Here is a 21,251-nt window from a genome sequence, read left to right as displayed (position 1 = left end):
AACAGAAATCCTGTGGAGGAACAGATCCCCCCCCCCACCAGGTAGATTCCCCACCAGAACGGATGGCAGGGAATCTGTACATCCCTAGAAACACCCTCCAAATTCCTACTGAACTCCACAAGGGTGCCTGGCTAATCCCAGACTGCTACCCAGGAATGGGTGGATGACACATTGCATATATGGAAATAGGAAGTGGAAGGGGCAGCAGGGCCTTATAGAGGTCCACAAACTTCCCATATTGCCATATAATCATCACATGCATGATTATAGCAGAGTATCCATATCACATGTTCCCATATCTGGGTAGGTATCCATCCAAGGGGTGATGTTTGCTGAGCTTTGCTAATGTATGCAAATTGTGGCCATAATTTGCTCAAACTGTGGCCATAAAATGCTTAATTTGCACAACTTGCAGGTGTGATTTGTGCAAAAGTAAGTATATCACAACCACAATTTGCACAAACTATGCAAATTATGGCCACAATTTGCAGAAATTCCAGCCACAATTTGTGTAAATCATGGTTGCATCTCATAGGCTACACAGCAACACCCTCACAACATCACAATGGGGTGATATCTTCAAAATATTCACCTCAAATGTGTTTTTTGGAGAATCAAGGTATACTTTGTTATTAAATAAATAAATGTGCATTGACACAAAGATTTGCATTAGGAGCTGCATACTGAAATAAACAGTGGCAGCCATCATAGAATCATAGAATAGTAGGGTTGGAAGGGGCCCACAAGGCCATCGAGTCAACCCCCCGCTCAATGCAGGAATCCAAGTCAGAGCATCCCTGACAGATGGCTGTCCAGCCTTGTCTTGAACGCCTCCAGTGTGGGAGAGCCCACCACCTCCCCAGGTAACTGGTTCCATTGTCATATTGCTCTAACAGTCAGGACGTTTTTCTTGATGTTCAGCTGGAATCTGGCTTCCTGTAACTTGAGCCCATTATTCCATGTCCTGCACTCTGGGATGATGGAGAAGAGATCCTGGCCTTCCTCTCTGTGACAACCTTTCAAGTACTTGAAGAGCGCTATCCTATCTCTCCTCAGTCTTCTCTTCTCAAGGCTAAACATGCCCAGTTCTTTCAGTCTCTCTTCATAGGGCCTTGTTTCCAGTCCCCTGATCATCTTTGTTGCCCTCCTCTGAACCCTCTCCAGCTTGTCTGCATCCTTCTTAAAGTGATGCTTGCCAGTCAATACATAGTTACCGTGTTTCCTATGCTACACTGGGTTCCGGTTAAATGTTATACTGATTTGAAGCTTTTGTTACATGCCAAGTGTTTAACCAGTTTAGCACCTGATTAATGGTATCAGATGTTACCATTAATAGAAAGGCCTTCTTTTTTTAGATCATCCCAAAGGACTTAGAGGTGACCTTCAGGTTCAAGAAGCTGCCAGGGTATCCAGGTGCTAAACTGGTTAAAACTGGTGCTAAACTTGGTGTGTAACAAAAGCTTCAAATCAATATAACATTTAACCGGAACCCAGTGTAGCATAGGAAACATGGGAACAATGTATTGACTGGCAAGTATCTCCACACCACTGGAAGTCAATTTCCAACAGTTGTGGGTAAAGAAGGAAAAAAGAGAATTGCAGGCATCAGTCCCAGAGAAGAAAAAGGCTTGAATTGGAACCTTGGCATCAGCAGGAGATGGAAAATGCTGAAACTGGAGAAGTTGTGCTTCTTAGATGGTAATGAGAAACCCTGGAGTCTTTAAACATGTGAGAACTAAACGTCAAAGTCCAGTATGAGGGCAAGGTTTTCTTAGCTGACCTCAGTAGGGATGTCAGAGAAATCTGGCGCAGATTCAAATGTGGCCAGATTCTTTGGAATCTGGCCTCAGGGATCCACAGCGGATCAGGACCACTTACCTCCACTCCAGGAGGACTGGAGGCGGAACAGCACACAGCTGCTTCTTGCCAGCCAGAGCCGTTCACCTCCTCCCTGTCCCTGCTGACTGCCATGTCTTAAAAAAAAAAAAAAATGGTGATAGGCAGGATGAATAGAGTCATGAATCTTGCATCTAAGTCTATGTGTCCATAGGCTCATACGCAAGATTCATGGCTCTATTTTGTGTCTAAGTCTATGGGCACATCCTGCCAATTGCCACTTTTTTTTAAAAGACATGGCAATCGGCAGGGACAGGGAGGAGGCAAATGGCTCTGGCTGGCAGGAGGGAAGGTAAGCGGCCACCAAGCCAGTCCCCCCCCCCACCAGAATCCTCATGGAGTGGAGCCACTCTGGAGGATTCTGGGAGGGGGAGGAACAGATCGCCTCCCCCCCCATGGATTCCCCACCGGAACAGACGGTGGGGAATCTGTACACCCCTAGACCTCAATGTAAACTGTAGCCCATCAGAGATCATGGGTGAAGGACAGAAAGATTGTCTTTTTGGAAAATGTATGGTGCTGAATTAAAATTATCTAGGGATATAAGAGAATTCCGCCATGGATTTCAGTGAGGCCGAATGCCAGTGCATTCGGCCCCCTGAAATCTGTGGCGGAACAGCCTGCCCCCCCGCCCCCCGCGGATCCCCCCCGGGACAAGACTTACCTGGGACTAGGGATGTACAAAAGGGAGTTACCTGATCCTGCAGCTTGCTTCACGGTGGGAGGGAGGCGCTTCGGTTCTCCCCCAGAAGTTCAGGCCAGGGGGGGAGGCGCCCCGCCTCGCCTGGCCAAAATTCAGGCCGGGGGGGGAGGCACCCCTCCTCGCCTGGCCGAAATTCAGGCCGGGGAGAAGCGCCCCGTCTCCCCAGCCACAAAATACAAAAGTAAAAAACAAAAAACAAAAACACACACCCATGATAGGCTACGTAATGATTAACGTAGCCTATCATGGCTAGATTGCCAAAGTCAGCCATGATAGGCTACGTTAATCGTTACATAGCCTATCACGGCTGTGAGGTTTTTTTACTTTATTTTGTAATGGCGGTGGCGGCAGCCGGTCGGAAGACTGGCCGCTGCCCCCGCCCCCGCCGAAACGCCGCCGAACTCCCGCCGGGACCTGCCGCCGAGAGGGACATTCGAGGGAGGTAAGTCCCATCCCGGGGGGGTGGGGGGGCAGAGAATTTCACCAACAATTTCGGGGGGCCGAATGCCTTGGCATTCGGCCTCCCCGAGATTCGTGGAGAAATTCTCCGCCATCCCTACCTGGGACGGATGTTCCGGGCGGCGGTGGCTCCGGCGGTGGCTTCGGTGGTGGCAGCTTTGGTGGCTGGTCTTCGGACCAGCTGCCGCCGCTGCCATTTGTAGACTGGTTGTTTGGGTTTTTGTTTTTTTTTTTTTACAGAGACGTGATAGGCTACGTAAAGACTTACGTAGCCTATCACATCCCGGTTAAAAAAATAAAAGGGCATATGCAAATGGTGGTGGCTATGGCTGCCACCATTTGTGTTCCTTACTTTTTGCCGTCTTAGTCTACATAAATATTTACGTAGACTATTACGGCAAATCAAAAAGGGATGCAAATAGCGCCCACTACGTTATTTGCGTTCCCCTTTATTTTCACCGTAATAGTCTACGTAAATATTTACGTAGACTAAGATGGCGAAAAATAAGGAATGCAAATGGCGGCAGCCATAGCCATTGCCATTTGCGTACACCATTTTTTTTTTTACCCAGCAGCCACCGTGGCCAGAAATCCGGCTGCGGACAGCCCTGGCCTGGCCGGCTGCTCCACGGAGCCACCATGGAGCAGAGCCAGCCATCGAGGATTCTGGGGGGGACTGGATCACCTCCCCCCCATTGAGGATTCCTGGGGGAGGGATGGAACGCCTCCCCCCCACCATGAACAGTATCCGTGAAAAGGTAAGTCACTTTCGTACACCCCTAAAATTATCATGACCTTTGTCTCCCTAGAAATGTACTCTGCAAACAATTACCCTGCATTCAGTTCTCTCGATTGCATGGGTGGGGGGAATGCAAACATACACAAAAAAGTAAAAGTGTGTGAACTAAAAGTTAAAGTGGAATTATGACAACAGCAGGATTCATACAGTGGCTCAGAACAAATGTTGCCATCAAGAATATTTGCACAACGTCAAACATAGCTGCTCATTTGGGTGTGCAGTCTGTTTGAAACTGGTTCTTTGACCAGAAGGGCCATAAGTACAGGACATGCCTGGCATGCAGAAGGTCCCAGTTCAATCCCTGGTGTCTCTAGGTAGGGCTGGAAAAACTCCTGCTTGAATCCCTGGGGAGCCGCTGCCAGTCAGTGTTGACAATACTGAGCGACATAGACTCAGGCAGCTTCCTATGTTCCTATTAGGGTTGTACAAAACCCCACTTACCTGGCTTCGCCGGGTTCCTCAGGTGGGGGGAGGTGATCCTTTCCTCCCCCCAGAATCCTCGACGGGGAGTGAGGCGATCCGTTCGTCCCTGTGGAATCCTACCTGCCTGGCTCTGCTCTGCGGCCAGTGAAAAAGGGAACGCAAATGGCGGCCGCCATAGCCGCCGCCATTCGCGTTCCCTTTTTTTGCCATGATAGGCTTTTTTTGCCGTGATAGGCTACATAAATATTTACGTAGCCTATCACAGCCTCCACAGATGGCAAATGGCGTCCCTGCGTTAGCTGTGATAGGCTACGTAAGTATTTACTTAGCCTATCATGGCCATTCGAAAGACATGAATGGCGGCTGCAAATGCGGCCGCCATTCGAGAAGTACCGGAACGGCCGACAAAGGTAGGCTCCGTTCCGGGCCCATTTCACAGGGGGGTGCTTAGTTCTGCCACGGATTTTGGGGGGCCAAATGCGCTGGTGTTCAGCCTCACCAAGATCCATGGCGGAATTCTCCGCCATGCCTAGTTCCTATGTACTAGAGAGCTGCACCAAAATTTCTCAGAAGACATTGTTCTGAGAAAGTGTCTGGCTCAGTTCCCTACAAAAGAAAGGTCACTTTGCAGAATTTTGTCTGAATATTCTCCACCATTGGGGGGGGGGCTAGCCACTATTTCCTCTTCCCCCTGTGCCCCCCTTGCCCAAATGGCCTCAAATAATGCCAGCTCCAGGGATTGAGGAGGATTTAAAATGGCAGTCTACCATACAGATGGACAAAGCTATCAATTTCAGTTTCTCCTTGTTTCTCTGTTTTCCCAGTTTTAAGTTCAGTACATCCCAAACTTCAATAATCATTTAACAAGTTTGCATGAAAATTCATAACCATTTTTGTGCACATTTCCCCTAATACATGCAGTTTAGTATGCATTTAGTATGCCCCCTTTGCCAGGAATTTTCTTAATTGTTAGTGTTCTTTTCCCATATATATATATATATATATATATATATTTACACACACGCATTTTTGATTGGAGAAGCCCACTGCAAAATTGGGGCAGGTTTGAATGTTGAAGGATAACTGTGTTTTGTTTGAAAGTGCAAAATTAGGCAAATTTGTATTAAAGTAAAAACGGAATGAATTTCTCTGCCATCCCTAATCCACCAACACAGTTGCTACTTCTCTCATTTGGAGCAAACATAGGGGAAAAGAAAGAAGGCCTGCTATTGCCACTGCTAATCGTGAGACCCAGCCCTGAGAAACTGCTAGAGCATTTATCCTAGCAGTTAGGATAAATAGGGGGGTTGGACTCGATGGCCTTGTAGGCCCCTTCCAACCTTACTATTCTATGATTCTATGATTATATTCTGCCCCAAGAGAAATGTGCAGAAAATACACACGCACACACACACACATACTTCTCTTCCCATGAATAGGGTGGAGAATTTCAAGAAGCCCACAGCTCTAGTTTTACACAGTGTGTGTGTGTGTGTTTTCTCTCATGGAGACTAGGGATATATATAGGGATGATTTTGTAAAATCCATTACATCTGCATTTCAGAGATTGTCAGGTGCTTTTCATCCCATTCTGCTCATGTCTGCTCACTGGCGGAATAGGATTTTTTTTTTTCAGATTTCCCAAATTTGTGCAAATTTGCACTTGCAAAAATTCACACACCCCTCCCCATGTGCAAACCCCCCTCCATGCAAATGAACATTTTCATGTTTTAGCTTATGGGGAAAATACACATTTTCAGCTTTTTTAATTGTATTTTATGCATCTTCCTCCTACTGAATTTGTATAAAATTCCATAAAGTAAAAACAAAACTAACAAACAGACAAAAAACCCTAGCCTACAAGTCTGCAGAATCCATGCAACTTGCGATAAGCCAGTCCACTGAGGAATCTGTTGGTTGGATTCATTGAAATCCAAACTCATTTGATTCCATTGAGGATTTCTCCGACATCCCTAATGGAGAGATGTGGTTGCCAGATGTCAGTTAAGTGAGAAACATCAAGCAAGGTGAATGGGTATTTTATAGGTGAATGAGAGTTTCCCCCACATTCTAATTCGCATTCTTCACCTAAAATCTGATTTGACTGCTACTTATTTGATTGATACTTTTGGCTGATATAAGAAATTTCTATCCTGCTCTCCTTTACTTGGAGAACTCAAAGTGGCTAATGGCACAGAGAAGCAAATAATCAAGGCAATATTAAACAATATGATAAAAAAAAATACTACAGTAATAGGATCAACAAACAGTGCAGGTGAACATCACCAGTTCAGCTTCCTCCAAAGTTCATTTTAAAGCACCAGATCTTCATCAAGAACTAGAAGGCCGGTGATTGAGTCCTATGAGCCTTTCCAGTAAAGACATTTCAAAGCAGCAGAACCATAAACAAAATGGTCTACAATTAATTCCAGAAACAGGGCATGCGTGGTTTCCCACAATTGCCCATTCCTTCAGATCATCTGCATCTTTTCTCTCCTCTGTGTGCATTGCTAGAAAGCTGGGGGAAAAAGTTATCATATTGGATTCTATGTACAATTACATAAAGATTCCTTTTGGGTATGCTGGGCTGTATTTTACTGATGTGCACACATAGACTCTTGCACATTGTTAAATCACCAAACAAAAAGAATATGTTTAAGGAGGTTGTTGTTTTGTAGTGTTTTTTGCATGCTGGTGTGGCATGTTTTATTGATGTGCACACACACATTAGCAATAAAGGGACAAAAAACTGAAGAAACAGGAAGTTGTCCCTGCTATTAGTGAACCACAGTCTCTGAACTCACAGAGGCATAGAGAGGGTTCCCAGATGCTCTCCCCACCCCAATGCAGGCACTGATCTGATCTAGTCCTGCTTAACTTCAGTAAGGTTACTACTTGATGTGCCTGATGCACTGTACTCAAGATCCACAGGTGGTCAGTGCATGCTAATAGGAACATAGGGAGCTAAGTGGCAGACCAGTGGTCTATCTAGCATTCTATTTTCTAACACGTGTGCAACAGCCCCAAGGGTGTTGGATGGGAAAAACTCCCTTATGTGTTCTGTGTGATGGCGGGGCTATATATCCATATAGATGTAATTAAAAGATGTTTGGCTTGGTTTTGCAACTCCTCCTGCAGAAGCACCTGAGAGAGATCTCAGTGTCATTTCTGATCATCATCATCTCCTTATGTAGTTACATTCTTTCTAATCTGACATTGTATTTATCAAAATTTGCCAGGGCAGGCAAGCATTCCCCAACAGTTAAACAAAGGATCTAACCGGAGAGGGTACGATGTGACACATGTCATATTGTAGCATGGAACTAATGCATACTGAAGTTCAGATCAGACTCTCAACGTTAAATACAAAGGGGACAAAAAGAGAAAGAGAGGAGGAGGAGGAACAGGCATCTGGAGAAATGGTCATTCCTGTTAAAGTGACATCTGGATCAGAATTTTGTGGTCTCCATACTGTTAAATGCCTTGCTGCATTATGCACCGGATTCATTAGTACAAAGTTGGCTCTGTTCACATTACACTATGTAATCAATTACATTAGATAGGGAATGTCTTCTGCATAATTCTGAGTTATAGTATCCTTGCTGTATGGACCGTGGGGAAGTTCATAAATTGACATTGTTCAGTTTGCAGGCACATGAGATAGAATAATGCATTCTTGCTCTGTTTTAATCCTGAAGAGTTAAAGGAATATGATACAAGGCATGTGTGATACAAGGCAGGAATAGCAGAACTGCTGGAGCCAACTTTATCAAAGCCCTATTCAAACATTCTGAATAGGGATACAAGAATCAGTGCTGGGACATCTGCACATGGATTCATTCAATAATACATACAACTATATATGCATGCAAGTTGAATGTGGAGTCCAGGAGCTTTTCTACATGAGGCTCTTAATTCTCTGAATCTACTATTGGTTTCATTGCAGAATTGAGATCCAAGCTCTACACAAAGAGCTTTTCCTTCCCTGTTTTCCCACAGAATATGCACATAACCTGTAGGCGGTGCTATGCCATAGTGGAATTAGGGGTGGGCGCCCTAATTCAGTTTGGGAATCCAGTGGAACTCATCCTGCCTGCACCCCGAAGCCCTGTTCACTGAACCCTTGCCTCTGCTCCTCCCCATCTGCACTCGGCAAATGGCCTGCACTCACCCCAGCAGCCTTGTCGAGCTTCGCAATCGCCATTTTCTGAGAAATAAAATGGCAATCACAAAAATGCGCAAAGTTGTGTACATGTGAAAATGCTAGGGATGTACGAAAGTCACTTATCTCTCCGCAGATTATGTTGATGGTGGGGGGGAGGCATTCCGTCCCTCCCCCCAGAATCCTCGAAGGGGGGGGAGGCGATCCGTTCCTCCCCCTTGGAATCCTCCACGGCCAGCTGTGCTCCGCGGCAGCTCTGCGGAGCAGCCGGCCAGGCCCAGCCAGGCCAGAGCCATCTGCAGCCGGATTTCTGGCTGCGGAGAGCTCTGGGAAAAAACAAAACAAAACCCGCGTATGCAAATGGCGGTGGCTACGGCCGCCGCCATTTGCGTTCCTTATTTTTGGCCTTATTTTTGCGTTCCTTATTTTTACGTAATTATTTACGTAGGCTAAAACGGCGAATCAAAAAGGGACGCAAATAGTGCCCGCTATGCTATTTGTGTTCCCCTTTATTTTCGCCGTCATTGTCAATGTAAATATTTATGTAGACTAAGACGGCCAAAAATAAGGAACGCAAATGGCGGCGGCCGTAGCCGCCGCCATTTGCGTACGCGGGTGTTTTTTTTTTAACCCAGCCATGATAGGCTACGTAAATTTTTATGTAACCTATCACATTGTGTTGTTTTTTTAAAAAAACCAGCCATGATAGGCTACATAAATCTTTACGTAGCCTATCACGTCGTGTTTTTTTTTTTTTTTTAATACAAGACTGCAAATGGCGGCAGCAGCAGCCGGTCACAAGACCAGCTGCCGCTGCCACTGAAGCCACCACCGGAGCCGACACCACCTGGAAGATCCGCCCCAGATAAGTCTCGTCCCAGGGGGGATCCGGGGGGGTGGCGGGGGGTGGCAGGCCGTTCCACCATGGAGTTTGGAATTCTCTGCCATCCCTAGAAAATGCACATTTCAGTACACACACTGATGTGTGCCTTTGCAAAAATGTGCATTTCACACATGAGATTATGAGCATTCACAAAAATGTGCATTTCCATGCATACAAAAATGCACATTTTTGTGATCGCCATTTTTTTTTTTTTAGAAATGGTGACTATGGAGCTCGACAAGGCTGCTGGGGTGAGCGCAGACTGCTTGCTGAGAGTTGGAGGGGTTCGAGCACAGTCCGGGAACTGGCAAGAGGGGGCAGGGGCTGGCCAGGAGTACAGAGAACCCGGACTGGGGTGAGTTCGCACATCCCTAAGTGGAATAACACAATTACACAAGTAGGAAAAACACACACATTCTCTTTCTCTTTCAGAAATAATACCCCATTTTCTCTACTCTGAAAACAAAACCCAAACCAAGGAAGTGTTCTTTAAAAAAGAAGTAAAATTGGAAGGTTGCAAGGTTGTCTAAAGAACCTGTAAACAACCATGAGTAGGGGATGATGATAAATGCCTTGTGTAGAAAAGCTCTATTACCCTGCATTTTTCAGGGTAGTGGATCATACACACAGTAATCATGTGCCCAGTGCACTCATGTGCCCACCTTACCCGTCTCCTGAGAAACCTGTACGAGGGTCAAGAAGCAACAGTAAGAACCGGACATGGAACAACCAATTGGTTCAAAATTGGGAAAGGAGTACGACAAGGCTGCATATTGTTGCCCTGCTTATTTAACTTATATGCAGAGTACATCATGAGAAATGCTGGGTTGGATGAATCACAGGTCGGAATTAAGACTGCTGGGAGAATTATCAACAACCTCAGATATGCAGACGATACAACTCTAATGGCAGAAAGTGAAAAGGATCTAAAGAGCCTCTTGCTGAGGGTGAAAGTGGAGAGTGCATAAGCTGGTTTGAAACTCAACATGAAAAAACAAAGATCATGGCATCTGGCCTCATCACTTCCTGGCATATAGAAGGGGAAGAAATGGAAGCAGTGACAGATTTTATTTTCTTGGGCTCCAAGATCACCACAGATGGTGTCTGTAGCCATGAAATTAAAAGACACTTGCTCCTTGGGAGGAAAGCTATGGCAAACCTAGACAGCATAGTAAGAAGCAGAGACATCACCTTGTCAACAAAGGTCCGCATAATCAAAGCTATGATGTTCCCAGTAGTAACGTATGGCTGTGAGAGCTGGACTATAAGGAAGGCTGAGCACCGAAGAATTGATGCTTTCGAGGTGTGGTGCTGGAGAAGACTCTTACGAGTCCCCTGGACTGCAAGGAGGTCAAATCAGTCAGTCCTAAAGGAAATCGACCCTGACTACTCATTAGAAGGACAGATACTGAAGCTGAAGCTCAAATATTTTGGCCACCTAATGCGAAGAGAAAACTCCCTGGAAAAGACCCTGATGCTGGGAAAGATTGAAGGCAACAGGAGAAGGCAGAGGATGAGATGGCTAGATAGCATCACTGATGTAATGAATATGAATTTGAGCACACTCCAGGAGAGAGCGGAGGACAGGATGGCCTGGCGTGCTATGATCCATGGCATCACAAAGAGTCGGACACAACTGACCAACTGAACAATAACAAAAAGAAATAACCGTGATAGAAAACAATGTGAGTTTGAATGTAGGTGAAACTCTGGAAGGCATGCTCTTTGGAATTATGACTGGTATTCGCTGTCTCTGTCTTGGAAGGGAGTCAAGACACATCTTTTTCAGTTGGCTTTTTAAATGGTTGTTATGTTTATTATGGCTTTTTAAGGTTGTTTTACCATATTTTTATTTGATTATGTTTTTTCTGTTCTGATTTATTTTTTTGGTAAGCCACTGTGCCTGGTTTCAGAAATATAATAAATAAATAATGTAGAAATAAAACAAACAATTAAATGAATTTAATCAGACTTACTGACTTTTCCATCAAGTGCAGATTCACCCATCCTACTGCCATGCGACAAAGCTAGTAACTTCAGATTTTTTTTTTATTAAAAAGAGACCAAAAAATGGTGGGGGGAACAAAACAAAAGAAAAAAATAAAAGAGAAGAAAATAAAGGATTGGGGGAGGTAAGAATTCCCTCTGCCAAAATTGTAAGCCCCCTTCCGCACAAATCATCTGTAAAGGTCATGCCGGAAGTCAAGTCATGACCCCAAAACCAAAATGGAAACAGGCACCCAAAATTTGTCACCCATGAATGGGATGGTGCACTGAGAAGATCCATTCTAGCCCATCTTAGTGTCCACCCTAAACCCCTTGTGAAATAAAGCTGGAAATAAAAATGGATGAATTAATTACCATTTTGTTTCCCATTGTATTTTTAGCACTGTTCTGAACTGAGCATTGACAGAAAAAAAAACAAAAAGCAGGGGGATAAAAGAAAAAAAAAACAAGCTTTTTATTCAGTAAAATCTCTTGGGAGGATCTACCTAGATTTGCCACTATTTGATACCTCTTCAGTGACCCATATCTAATTAGCAGCATGGTAGCACTTAGAAAACTTATACACTGTCACCATAATTTGTGTGAATTAGCAGCAACCTTGTTGGCAACCTCAGGGAAGAAGCCAGTGGAGTCAAAAGGCAAACACTCTTCTCACTTTTAAATGCTTCTCAGCACTACCATGTAGGGGAAAAGTGTGAGAACCACCTGTATTTTGTCAGGTGAGACTTTTGCATACACCTAAGCTTATTCATGTTGTGCTGCATAAACACTAGATTACAGATGCCTCCATTGCTTCTCTGATTTACCCACCCTGTGTTCCACTCCCCCTGAATTCTTATTCAACTAGTGCCCCCATCAGGCATTTCCCCCCACCCCACCCCACCCCACACTGTTGCATAGGTAATAATTGCCATATTTACCTCATGCAATAGTAAAATGCATAGATTAGGCAAAACTGCATAAAATATACATGTGGTTCTAAACACGTGGGGGAATATTAGTAGATGTGCGAATCTCAGGAGAGATGTGCATGAAAATATTGTAGAACTGCAAACCAATATGGAAACAGTATGGAATGAACTGGCAAAATGGCACTGTTAAGTAGGGCTGTCAGGGAATTCCGCCATGGACTCCAGTGAGGCCAGATTCCTTAGAATCCAGCCCCCAGAATCCGTGGCGGAACGGCCTACCCTGCCCCCCGCCACCCCACGGAATCTCCCCAGGATGGAGCTTACCTGGCGGCGGCTCCGGCGGCAGGGGCGGCTCCGGCTGGTCTCCTGGCTGCTGCTGGGTTGCTGCGGCCACAAATGCCAGCCGTTGTAGCGGCCACCATTTGTGTGGCTTCCTTTTGCCATGATAGGCTATGTAAATACTTATGTAGCCTATCACGGCAAAGAGCAGGGGCGCAAATGGCAGCCGCTATGCCATTTGCGCCCCTGCTCTTTGCTGTAATAGGCTATGTAAGTATTTATGTAGCCTATCACAGCAAAAGGAAGCCACGCAAATGGCATAGTGGCTGCCATTTGTGTGGCTGCCTTTTGCCGTGATAGGCTACATAAATACTTGCATAGCCTATCATGGCTTGACAGCCACACAAATGGCGGCCAGCGTAGCAGCCACCATTTGTAGCTGCAGCAGCCTGGCCATGGCCAGAATTCCAGCCGGTGGCTCTGCGAAGTCGCCGTGGAATGGAGTCGGCCGGGGAGGATTCCAGGGCGAGGGGAGTGCCTCCCCACCACCACCGATGCCCCGGAACTGATTGGTGAGTGAGATTCGCGCATCCCTACTGTTAACGGATGGTTCGGCTGCCTGGTTGAGTCATGTTCAACCTGTCCTGGATGGGGTTGCACTCTCCCTGCAAGACCAGGCATGTAGCTCGGGGTTGCCTCTGGATCCACTGTCCCTTAGGAATGAGTGAATTCAGAATAGCTCATACACGCATCACTTGCCAGACCCCCAATGGCCTTGCAACCCTGCTCTCTGTGTGTGGTGAGCTGCTAGGTGGCCCGCAGGGGCCTGGCGAGCAGCATGCGGCCCCCTGCTCCCACACTGAGCCACCATTTTGCATAAAAAGGCAGCTAAGGCTATTTTGGAAAGGGCCAATTATGCAAATGGTGGCTGTGAAGCACCCATTTACACAACATGGTAGGCATAAATGTTGTACTATGTTTTATAATTTTAAACATGTGTATCGCATTTGATATTTTTAACTGTTTGTATGGCATTTTAGTCTGCTAACTGTTTGTAATCCACCCACTGCAATCCAACATGGGTCACTGGGCGGGTTAAAAAGAGAATAAATAAATAAATAAATAAATAAATGGAAGATGAGGAAAATGTAGGGCTGTCAGAGAATTTCTCCACGAATCTCGGGGAGGCCGAATGCCAGTGCATTCGGCCCCCCGAAATTGGTGGAGAAACGGTCTGCCACCCCTCTGCCCCCATGGGATGGGACTTACCTTGCTTGAATGTCCCTGGCGGCAGCGGCTATGAAGGCGGTTCGGCGGCGGCCGCCACCGCTCTTCCGACCGGCTGCCGCTGCCGCAATTTCCGAGTAAAAAGCAAAAACAAAAAACAAATGTGATAGGCTACATAAAGATTTAAATCCTATCATGACTAGATTTTAAAAAAACACCGTGATAGGCTACGTAAATGTTTACGTAGCCTATCATGGCTGACTTTGAAAAAAAAAAGCGTGTATGCAAATGGCGGTGCACATGGGCACCGCCATTTGCGTTCCTTATTTTGGCATGTGTAGTCTACATAAACATTTACATAGACTACGGTGAAAATAAGGGGAACGCAAATAGCGTTGCCCTTATTTTCGCCGTAATCTATGTAAATGTTTACGTAGACTACACGTGCCAAAATAAGGAACGCAAATGGCAGCGCCCATGGGCGCCTCCATTTGCATATGTGCTTTTTTTTTTAAGTCAGCCGTGATAGGCTACGTAAACATTTACGTAGCCTATCACGGCTGACTGGAGGGATGCATTTGCGTCCCGGCAGGAGACAAGGTTTCACGGCCGGAGGGACGGGGCGCCTCCCCCCCGGCCAGAATTTCAGCATGGAGGGATGGGGCGCCTCCCCCCCCCACCGTGAAGCAAGCTTTGGGATCAGGTAAGGGACTTTCATCCATCCCTAGGAAAATGAGAAATGATGAAGATAATCTGACATTGACAGCTTCATCCATCCTCACTCCCAAAACAGAAGTTCATACTAGGGATGTACAGATTGTGTAAAGTCTGTTCTGTCTGTGTTTCACAGCTTGTCAAGACCTTTTGTTCTGTCATCCACACCATCAACCAAATTGGATTTTTCTTTTTAGTTTCTGAATGTGTGCAGGTGTGAATTTGCACAAATTCACATGTGCAAAAATTTGCAAATTCCCCACACATGTGCATTTTCACGCTATAGCCTATGGAGGAAATGCACATTTTTGGTCATTTTTTAAATTTCTTTGCATATTTTTCTATGAGAAAATTTGTGCAAAATTCCCAAAGTTTACAAAAAAGGCCTGCAAGTTAGGGATGGTGGAGAATTTCTCCCCGAAACTTCGGGGGGCCGAGCGCCAATGTGTTCGGCCCCCTGAACAAGTTTCGGGAAGAAATTCTCCGCCCCCCCCGCCCCCCGCACCCCCCCTGGGACGGGACTTACCTTTGCCGAATGTCCCTCCTGGCGGCGGGTCCGGCCGGCGTTTCGGCGGGTGTTCGTCAGGGGCGGGGGCGGCGACGATCTTTCGACCAGCTGCCGCTGCCGCCATTGCAATAAAAGAAAAAAAACGCACCCGTGATAGGCTACGTGACGATTAACGTAGCCTATCACGGCTAGATTTGAAAAGTCAGCCGTGATAGGCTACGTAAATCGTCACGTAGCTTATCACGGGTGACTAAAAAAAAAAAAGCGCGTACGGATAATGGCGGCCCCCATAGGGAGCCGCCATTCCCGTTCCTTATTTGGCCACTGTAGTCTACGTAAATGTTTACGTAGACTACGGCGAAAATAAGGGCAACGCTATTTGCAATGCCCTTATTTTCTCCGTAGTCTACGTAAACCTTTACGTAGACTACAGTGACCAAATAAGGAACGGGAATGGCGGCTCCCTATGGGGGCTGCCATTTGCGTACGCGCTTTTTATTTTTTTTTTTAAAGTCACCCATGATAGGCTACGTGGCGATTTACGTAGCCTATCACGGCTGACTTTGCAGATCTAGCCGTGATAGGCTACGTTAATCATCATGTAGCTTATCACGGGGGCGTTTTTTTTTTTAACTGTTTAGTTCGCTGCCGGGTGAGGCGAGGCGCCTCCTCCCCGGCCTGAATTTCGGCCGGGCAAGGCAGGAAGCCTCCCCCCCGGCCTGAATTTCGGCCGGGCGAGGCGGGAAGCGTCCCCCCCCCGGCCTGAACGTCGCGGGGGAAGCAACGAAGCGCCTCCCCCCCACCGCGGGAAATCTTCGAGGACAGGTAAGTGACTTTCATCCACCCCTACTGCAAGTCTGCAGAATCCACCAGACAGAAGAAAAGTGGGTCCACCGTAGAATCTGCAGGTTGGATCCATAAAAATCCAAACTCATTGGGTTTCATTGCAGATTTCTCTGACATCCCTAGTTTACACATGCATAAAATATCAAATCTGAACACTGACAGCTGCCCTACACTGAATCTGACCACTGATTCATCTAGCTGAGTATTGTCTACACTGAGTAGGGATGTCGGAGAATTTCGCCACGGATTCCAGGGAGGCCAAATGCCAGCGCATTAGGCCCCCTGGAATCCATGGTGGAACGAAGCCACCAGCCCCACCACCCCTTGAAATGGGCCCAGAACAGAGCCTACCTTTGTCGGCCGTTCTGGTGCTCCTCGAATGGCATCTGCGTCTGTGGCCACCTTTCATCTCCTTTCGAATGGCCATGATAGACTACATAAGTATTTATGTAGCCTATCACTGCTAATGCAGGGACGCCATTTGCGTCCCTGCGGAGGCCATGATAGGATACGTAAATATATACATGCCTATCACAGCAATAGGCAGGAACGCAAATGGCGGCCACTGTAGCTGCCGCCATTTGTGTCCCTGTCTTTTGCCATGATAGTCTACCTATATATGTAGCCTATCATGGCAAAAGACAGGGGTGCAAATGGCAGCTGCTACAGCAGCCGCCATTTGCGTCCCTGCACAGCCCAGCAGCCAGATGTCCCGTTGTGGGCATCGTCACGGAGCGGAGCCAGCTGGGGAGAATTTTTGGGGGAGGAACGGAGCACCTCCTCCCCACCGTGAATGACCCCGGACGAAAAGGTGAGTCAGTTTTGTACATCCCTAACACTGAGTGGCAGCAGAAGTGCAATGTTTCAGGCAGCGGTCTGGTGTTTCCCTGCCACACCAGGAGATGACAGGCATTGGACCTGGGATTTTTCTCATGCAAAACACATACTCTTACCACTGAGCTATGGCCCCTTCCTGTGCTCACTGATCTAACAAGATCTGTCCCTAGGAAGGCCCTAGTGAATTTCCCGTGGCTTGAGTGAGGAAATGCAGAGCCAAACAATACAGCTTTTTGTAGATCACTCCTCATTGGAGCTTCTGAGCATCACTGGAGCATGGAGTGATGAGACAAGTATCTGCCATGTACGATTCACTTTCTTTTCTATGCTTGCCGTGGAGAGGGAATTGCGTGCGCAGTGTGGTGATTTGTTTTGCCTTGCTTTGTTGGTATTGTTTAAATGGGCTCATGTTGCATCGTACAAAGCAGTCTCTTTTGTTTCAGAGGACACCATATAGTTTGCAGAGGAAATAGTTGCTATTAAGAGAGAAATTTGTTCTTCCTATAGGAATGTGTTCTTCATTCTATATGAACTATTTATAAACTGCTCCTGCTACACAACCAAAGGGTTTTGTTTTTTTTTTCCTAGCCTTGGCCTGCACAGTGGGTGATCCACCAAGTTCAACAAAGGTCCCATCGGCCACACATTGTGACCTTCCAAATTTGGATTCAATGTTTCAGTCCCAGGGAGACAGCAAAATAAGGGCGCTATGATTGGAAGATCTCGCCAGACATAACTCATGGTAGCTGCATTCAGCTTGAGGTCATAACAGAACTTACAGGTTTCTCCACACTGTGTTATGTATATATTACCAGGACTGGGAAGTGGAGGCATCTCTACACACACACCCTTTTATTTGTCAGTTAAGAAGACATTCTCTGCCTAAGGAGCATCTGCACTCTTCTTCCACTCCTTGTTTTCCACTTAGGAGGGGCTGTAGGCTGTGCTCAGTGGCAGAGCACATGCTTTGCATGCAAAAGATCCCAGGTTTGATCCCTGGAATCTCCAGGTTGGGTTGGAGAAATTCCTGCCTAAAACCCTGGAGAGATGCTTCCAGTCAGTGTTGACAATACTGGACTAGATGGACTGAGGGTCTAACTCAGTAGAAGGTAGCTTCCCTTTTTGTCAAAATTGAACCTTAGCTCATGCAGGCAGCGGATACTATGTTTCCTCTACTTTATCTTGTTCTGCTATGCACTAGCTCACCTAAGCAGAGCCAGCCCAAGACATTTTCCTGCCAGCCCAGAGGCCAAGGCCGAGATGGCATCCCCGCCAACCGCCCCCGTTCCATGTACCAAAGCTGACCAGACTGGCAGTTGAATCTTACTTCGATCCTAGTGACATAACACTGTTCCCAATTGCACTTGGCGACATCAGGCTGGCTCAGGGGGTACAGTCACATGGCACACAGAGCTCTGTCTTTCAACATCTTGCTGCAGCTCCCCACCACCCAAGATCTGCTGCTTGAGGTGGCTGCCTCACCCTGCCTAATGCTAGGGCCAGGCCTACCTGCAGATCAGGGCGGGTGTCAGTTAGGGATGGCACCAGTGCCCAATTCCATCTGGGAATCTGCAGAACAACCCCTGCCTGTACCTCTGAGCCCCGCTCGCCAAGCCCCTGCCCCTGCTTGCCCCCTGCCCACACTTGGCAAATGGCCTGCACTCACCCCAGTGGCCTTGTCGAGCTTTGTGGTTGCCATTTCTTGAGAAATAAAATGGCAATCACAAAAATGCACATTTTCGCACATGCACAAATATGCACATTTTGCGATCCCTGTTTTGTTTTGTTTTTTCTAAAAATGGCAACCACAGAGCTTGACAAGGCTGTCAGGGTGAGTGTGGGCTGTTCACCGAGCACAGGAGGGGTTGACCATGTTCTGGGGACTGGCGAGCAGGGGCAGGGGCTGGGCAGGGGCCCGGAGAACCTGGATGGGGGTGGGTTCATATGTCCCTAGTGTCAAGAATAGGGAATTGTATAAGTGTACATTCCCTCTTCGAACTGTGGTGCTGGAGAAGACTCTTACGAGTCCCCTGGACTGCAAAAAGGTCAAATCAGTCAATCCTAAAGGAAATCAACCCTGAGTGCTCCTTGGAAGGACAGATACTGAAGCTGAAGCTCAAATATTTTGGCCACCTAATGCGAAGAGAAAACTCTCTGGAAAAGACCCTGATGCTGGGAAAGACTGAAGGCAAAAGGAGAAGGGGACGGCAGAGGATGAGATGGCTAGATAGCATCACTGATGCAATGAATATGGACTTGAGCATGCTCCGGGAGAGGGCAGAGGACAGGAAGGCCTGGCGTGCTATGGTCCATGGGGTCACGAAGAGACAGACATGACTGAACGACTGAACAACAACAACAACAACAACATTCCCTCTTAGAAGCCCTCCATAGAGCCAAACTAGAGATGACATTAAATGCATATTGGCATTTATCATGCCCATTTTTTGTTCGCTTGTTTTTGTTTGTTTTAAGGCAAACAGCATCCACTGGACTTCTAACTATGTGTACAAACCCTACACAAGTACAGTTGCTACTAGTGTAGAGACTGTCAAAACTGGCTTGACTTTGGACCAAATTAAAGCAGGATGCTTCCAGCAGTATAATCTGTGAGGCAGGAAAATAGATTAAGGCAGGAACTGATGTCTGAATGGGGCAGCAACATTTTGCTAAGTGCTGAACCCCTAGCATGGGAGGATGGGGATGGGAGGATAAATTTGGTTCTCTGCTTCAGGAAGCAAAATGTCTTGGGTCAGCACCTGGAGACAGTCTAGGAAATCCTCGCTACATTGTGACAAAGGATGGGGCTTATCCCGTGCTCCTTTGAGCAGTTGCTGTGGAGTTCTGTGGATAGTATCCAGTGACTGAAGTCTTATTCATTTCAGTGGGTCTAATCTAAGTAGGACTAACATTGGCTGCTACCCTATGTTTCTCAACTGAGATCTGAGTTCTGGTAGGTTGTGTGCATATTTGTGCACTGTCACAGATGAGTGATAGGAAATGAGGTGAAACACCAAATAAAAGCAGATTCTATAGACAAATTGCTCTTCATTTTTGTTTTTAAACAATCCACACCGACATTGGATATCAGATAACGGAGGGGATATTACTGTTAATGAACAGATGACTAGTAATTAAATTAAGGCCACACACAGGCTTTCCTGCTGTCTGAACAACAGAACATTATTTTATTTTATTTTTTTTAAAAAAACAGAAAACACAGTACAGCAACAGCCAGTCAAACGAGACATCTAGGAAGACTTCAGCAGATAATGTATGGAATATGAATGGCACAGCACAATAGGCAGAAGCTTTGTAATACAACAGAATTATGCACTACATTTTTCTCATCTTCTGTTGTTAATAATGTCATTTCTGTTAACAGATGGCAAAATGCCATTAGAACAGGGAGATGTCAAGAAACAATTGTGTCAGCAGCTGTATTAACAGCTAAGTGATGCTCAAGACATTGCTTCGTAAGAGACGACAAAATCTTAAAATAATCCCACCGATGCAAACCAAAGAAAGCAGCCACCCACATACACTGTTGTCCAATCTGCCTGTTGATTTTCTAAAATGATTTCAAGCCTTTTCCCCAGGCAGAATCCAGCACAGTATAATGACAAGTCAGAAAAAATAATAATAATCAGACAGTAGAATCAGCTCCAATTAGATCCCCCCGCCTCTCTCTCTCTCTCTCTCTCTGTGTGTGTGTGTGTGTGTGTGTGTGTGTATGTGTGTGTGTGGCTTCTGCCCAGATCAGTAGCTGCAATTTTAAATGGATATCAAGACTGGCAGTTTGGAACCCTGGGAGATGAAAATTCCTAAGAAGAAGGGGAAAACAACAACAACAACAAGAGAGTGGTATAAAACTTATGAATTGTCCTCCAAGTTAAGGCCATTCAGACTAAGAGTTCTGAGTCTGTAGATCCAGGAGTGTTCCTTTCTGTCAAGCATGTCAGTGTCTAAGTCTGAGAGACTATGTGCAGGACTTAGGGATGGACGAAAGTCCCTTACCTGGTCCCACAGCTTTTTTTGGTGGGGGGGAGGCGCTCCGTTTCTCCCCCCGAAATTCTTGGTGGGTGGGGAGGTGCCCTGTCCCTCCCCAGTGAAATTCTGGCTGGGGGGAGGCGCCCCATCCCTCCCTGCTGAAATTCTGGCCGGAGAGGAGCGCCCTGCCTCTCCGGCCGTGAAAGAAAAAAGTAAAGTAAAAAAAAAAAAAAAAGTGATAGGCTACATAAAGATTTACATAGCCTATCATGGCTAGATTTTCAAAGTCAGCCGTGATAGGCTACGTAAATCTTTACGTAGCCTATCACAGCTGACTTTGAAAAAAAAAGAAGTGCGTACACAAATGGCGGCGCCCATGGGCGCTGCCATTTGAGTTCCTTATTTGTAGGAGTGCACGAAAGCCACTTACCTGGTCTCGCAGCTTTTCGCAGTGGGGGGGAGGCGCTTCGCTGCTCTCCCCCCGAAGTTCAGGCCGGGGGGGAGGCTTCCCGCCCCGCCTGGCCGAAATTCAGGTCGGGGGGGAGGCTTCCTGCCTCGCCCGGCCGAAATTCAGGCTGGGGAGGAGGTGCCTCACCTCGCCCGGCTG

Source organism: Heloderma suspectum, chromosome 8 (genome assembly GCF_057233095.1).
Source record: "Heloderma suspectum isolate Gila_16-S chromosome 8, 16-S_ref, whole genome shotgun sequence".
NCBI lineage: Eukaryota > Metazoa > Chordata > Lepidosauria > Squamata > Helodermatidae > Heloderma > Heloderma suspectum.
The sequence above is the reverse complement of the archived record's forward strand: the minus strand, read 5'-3'. Positions refer to the sequence as shown.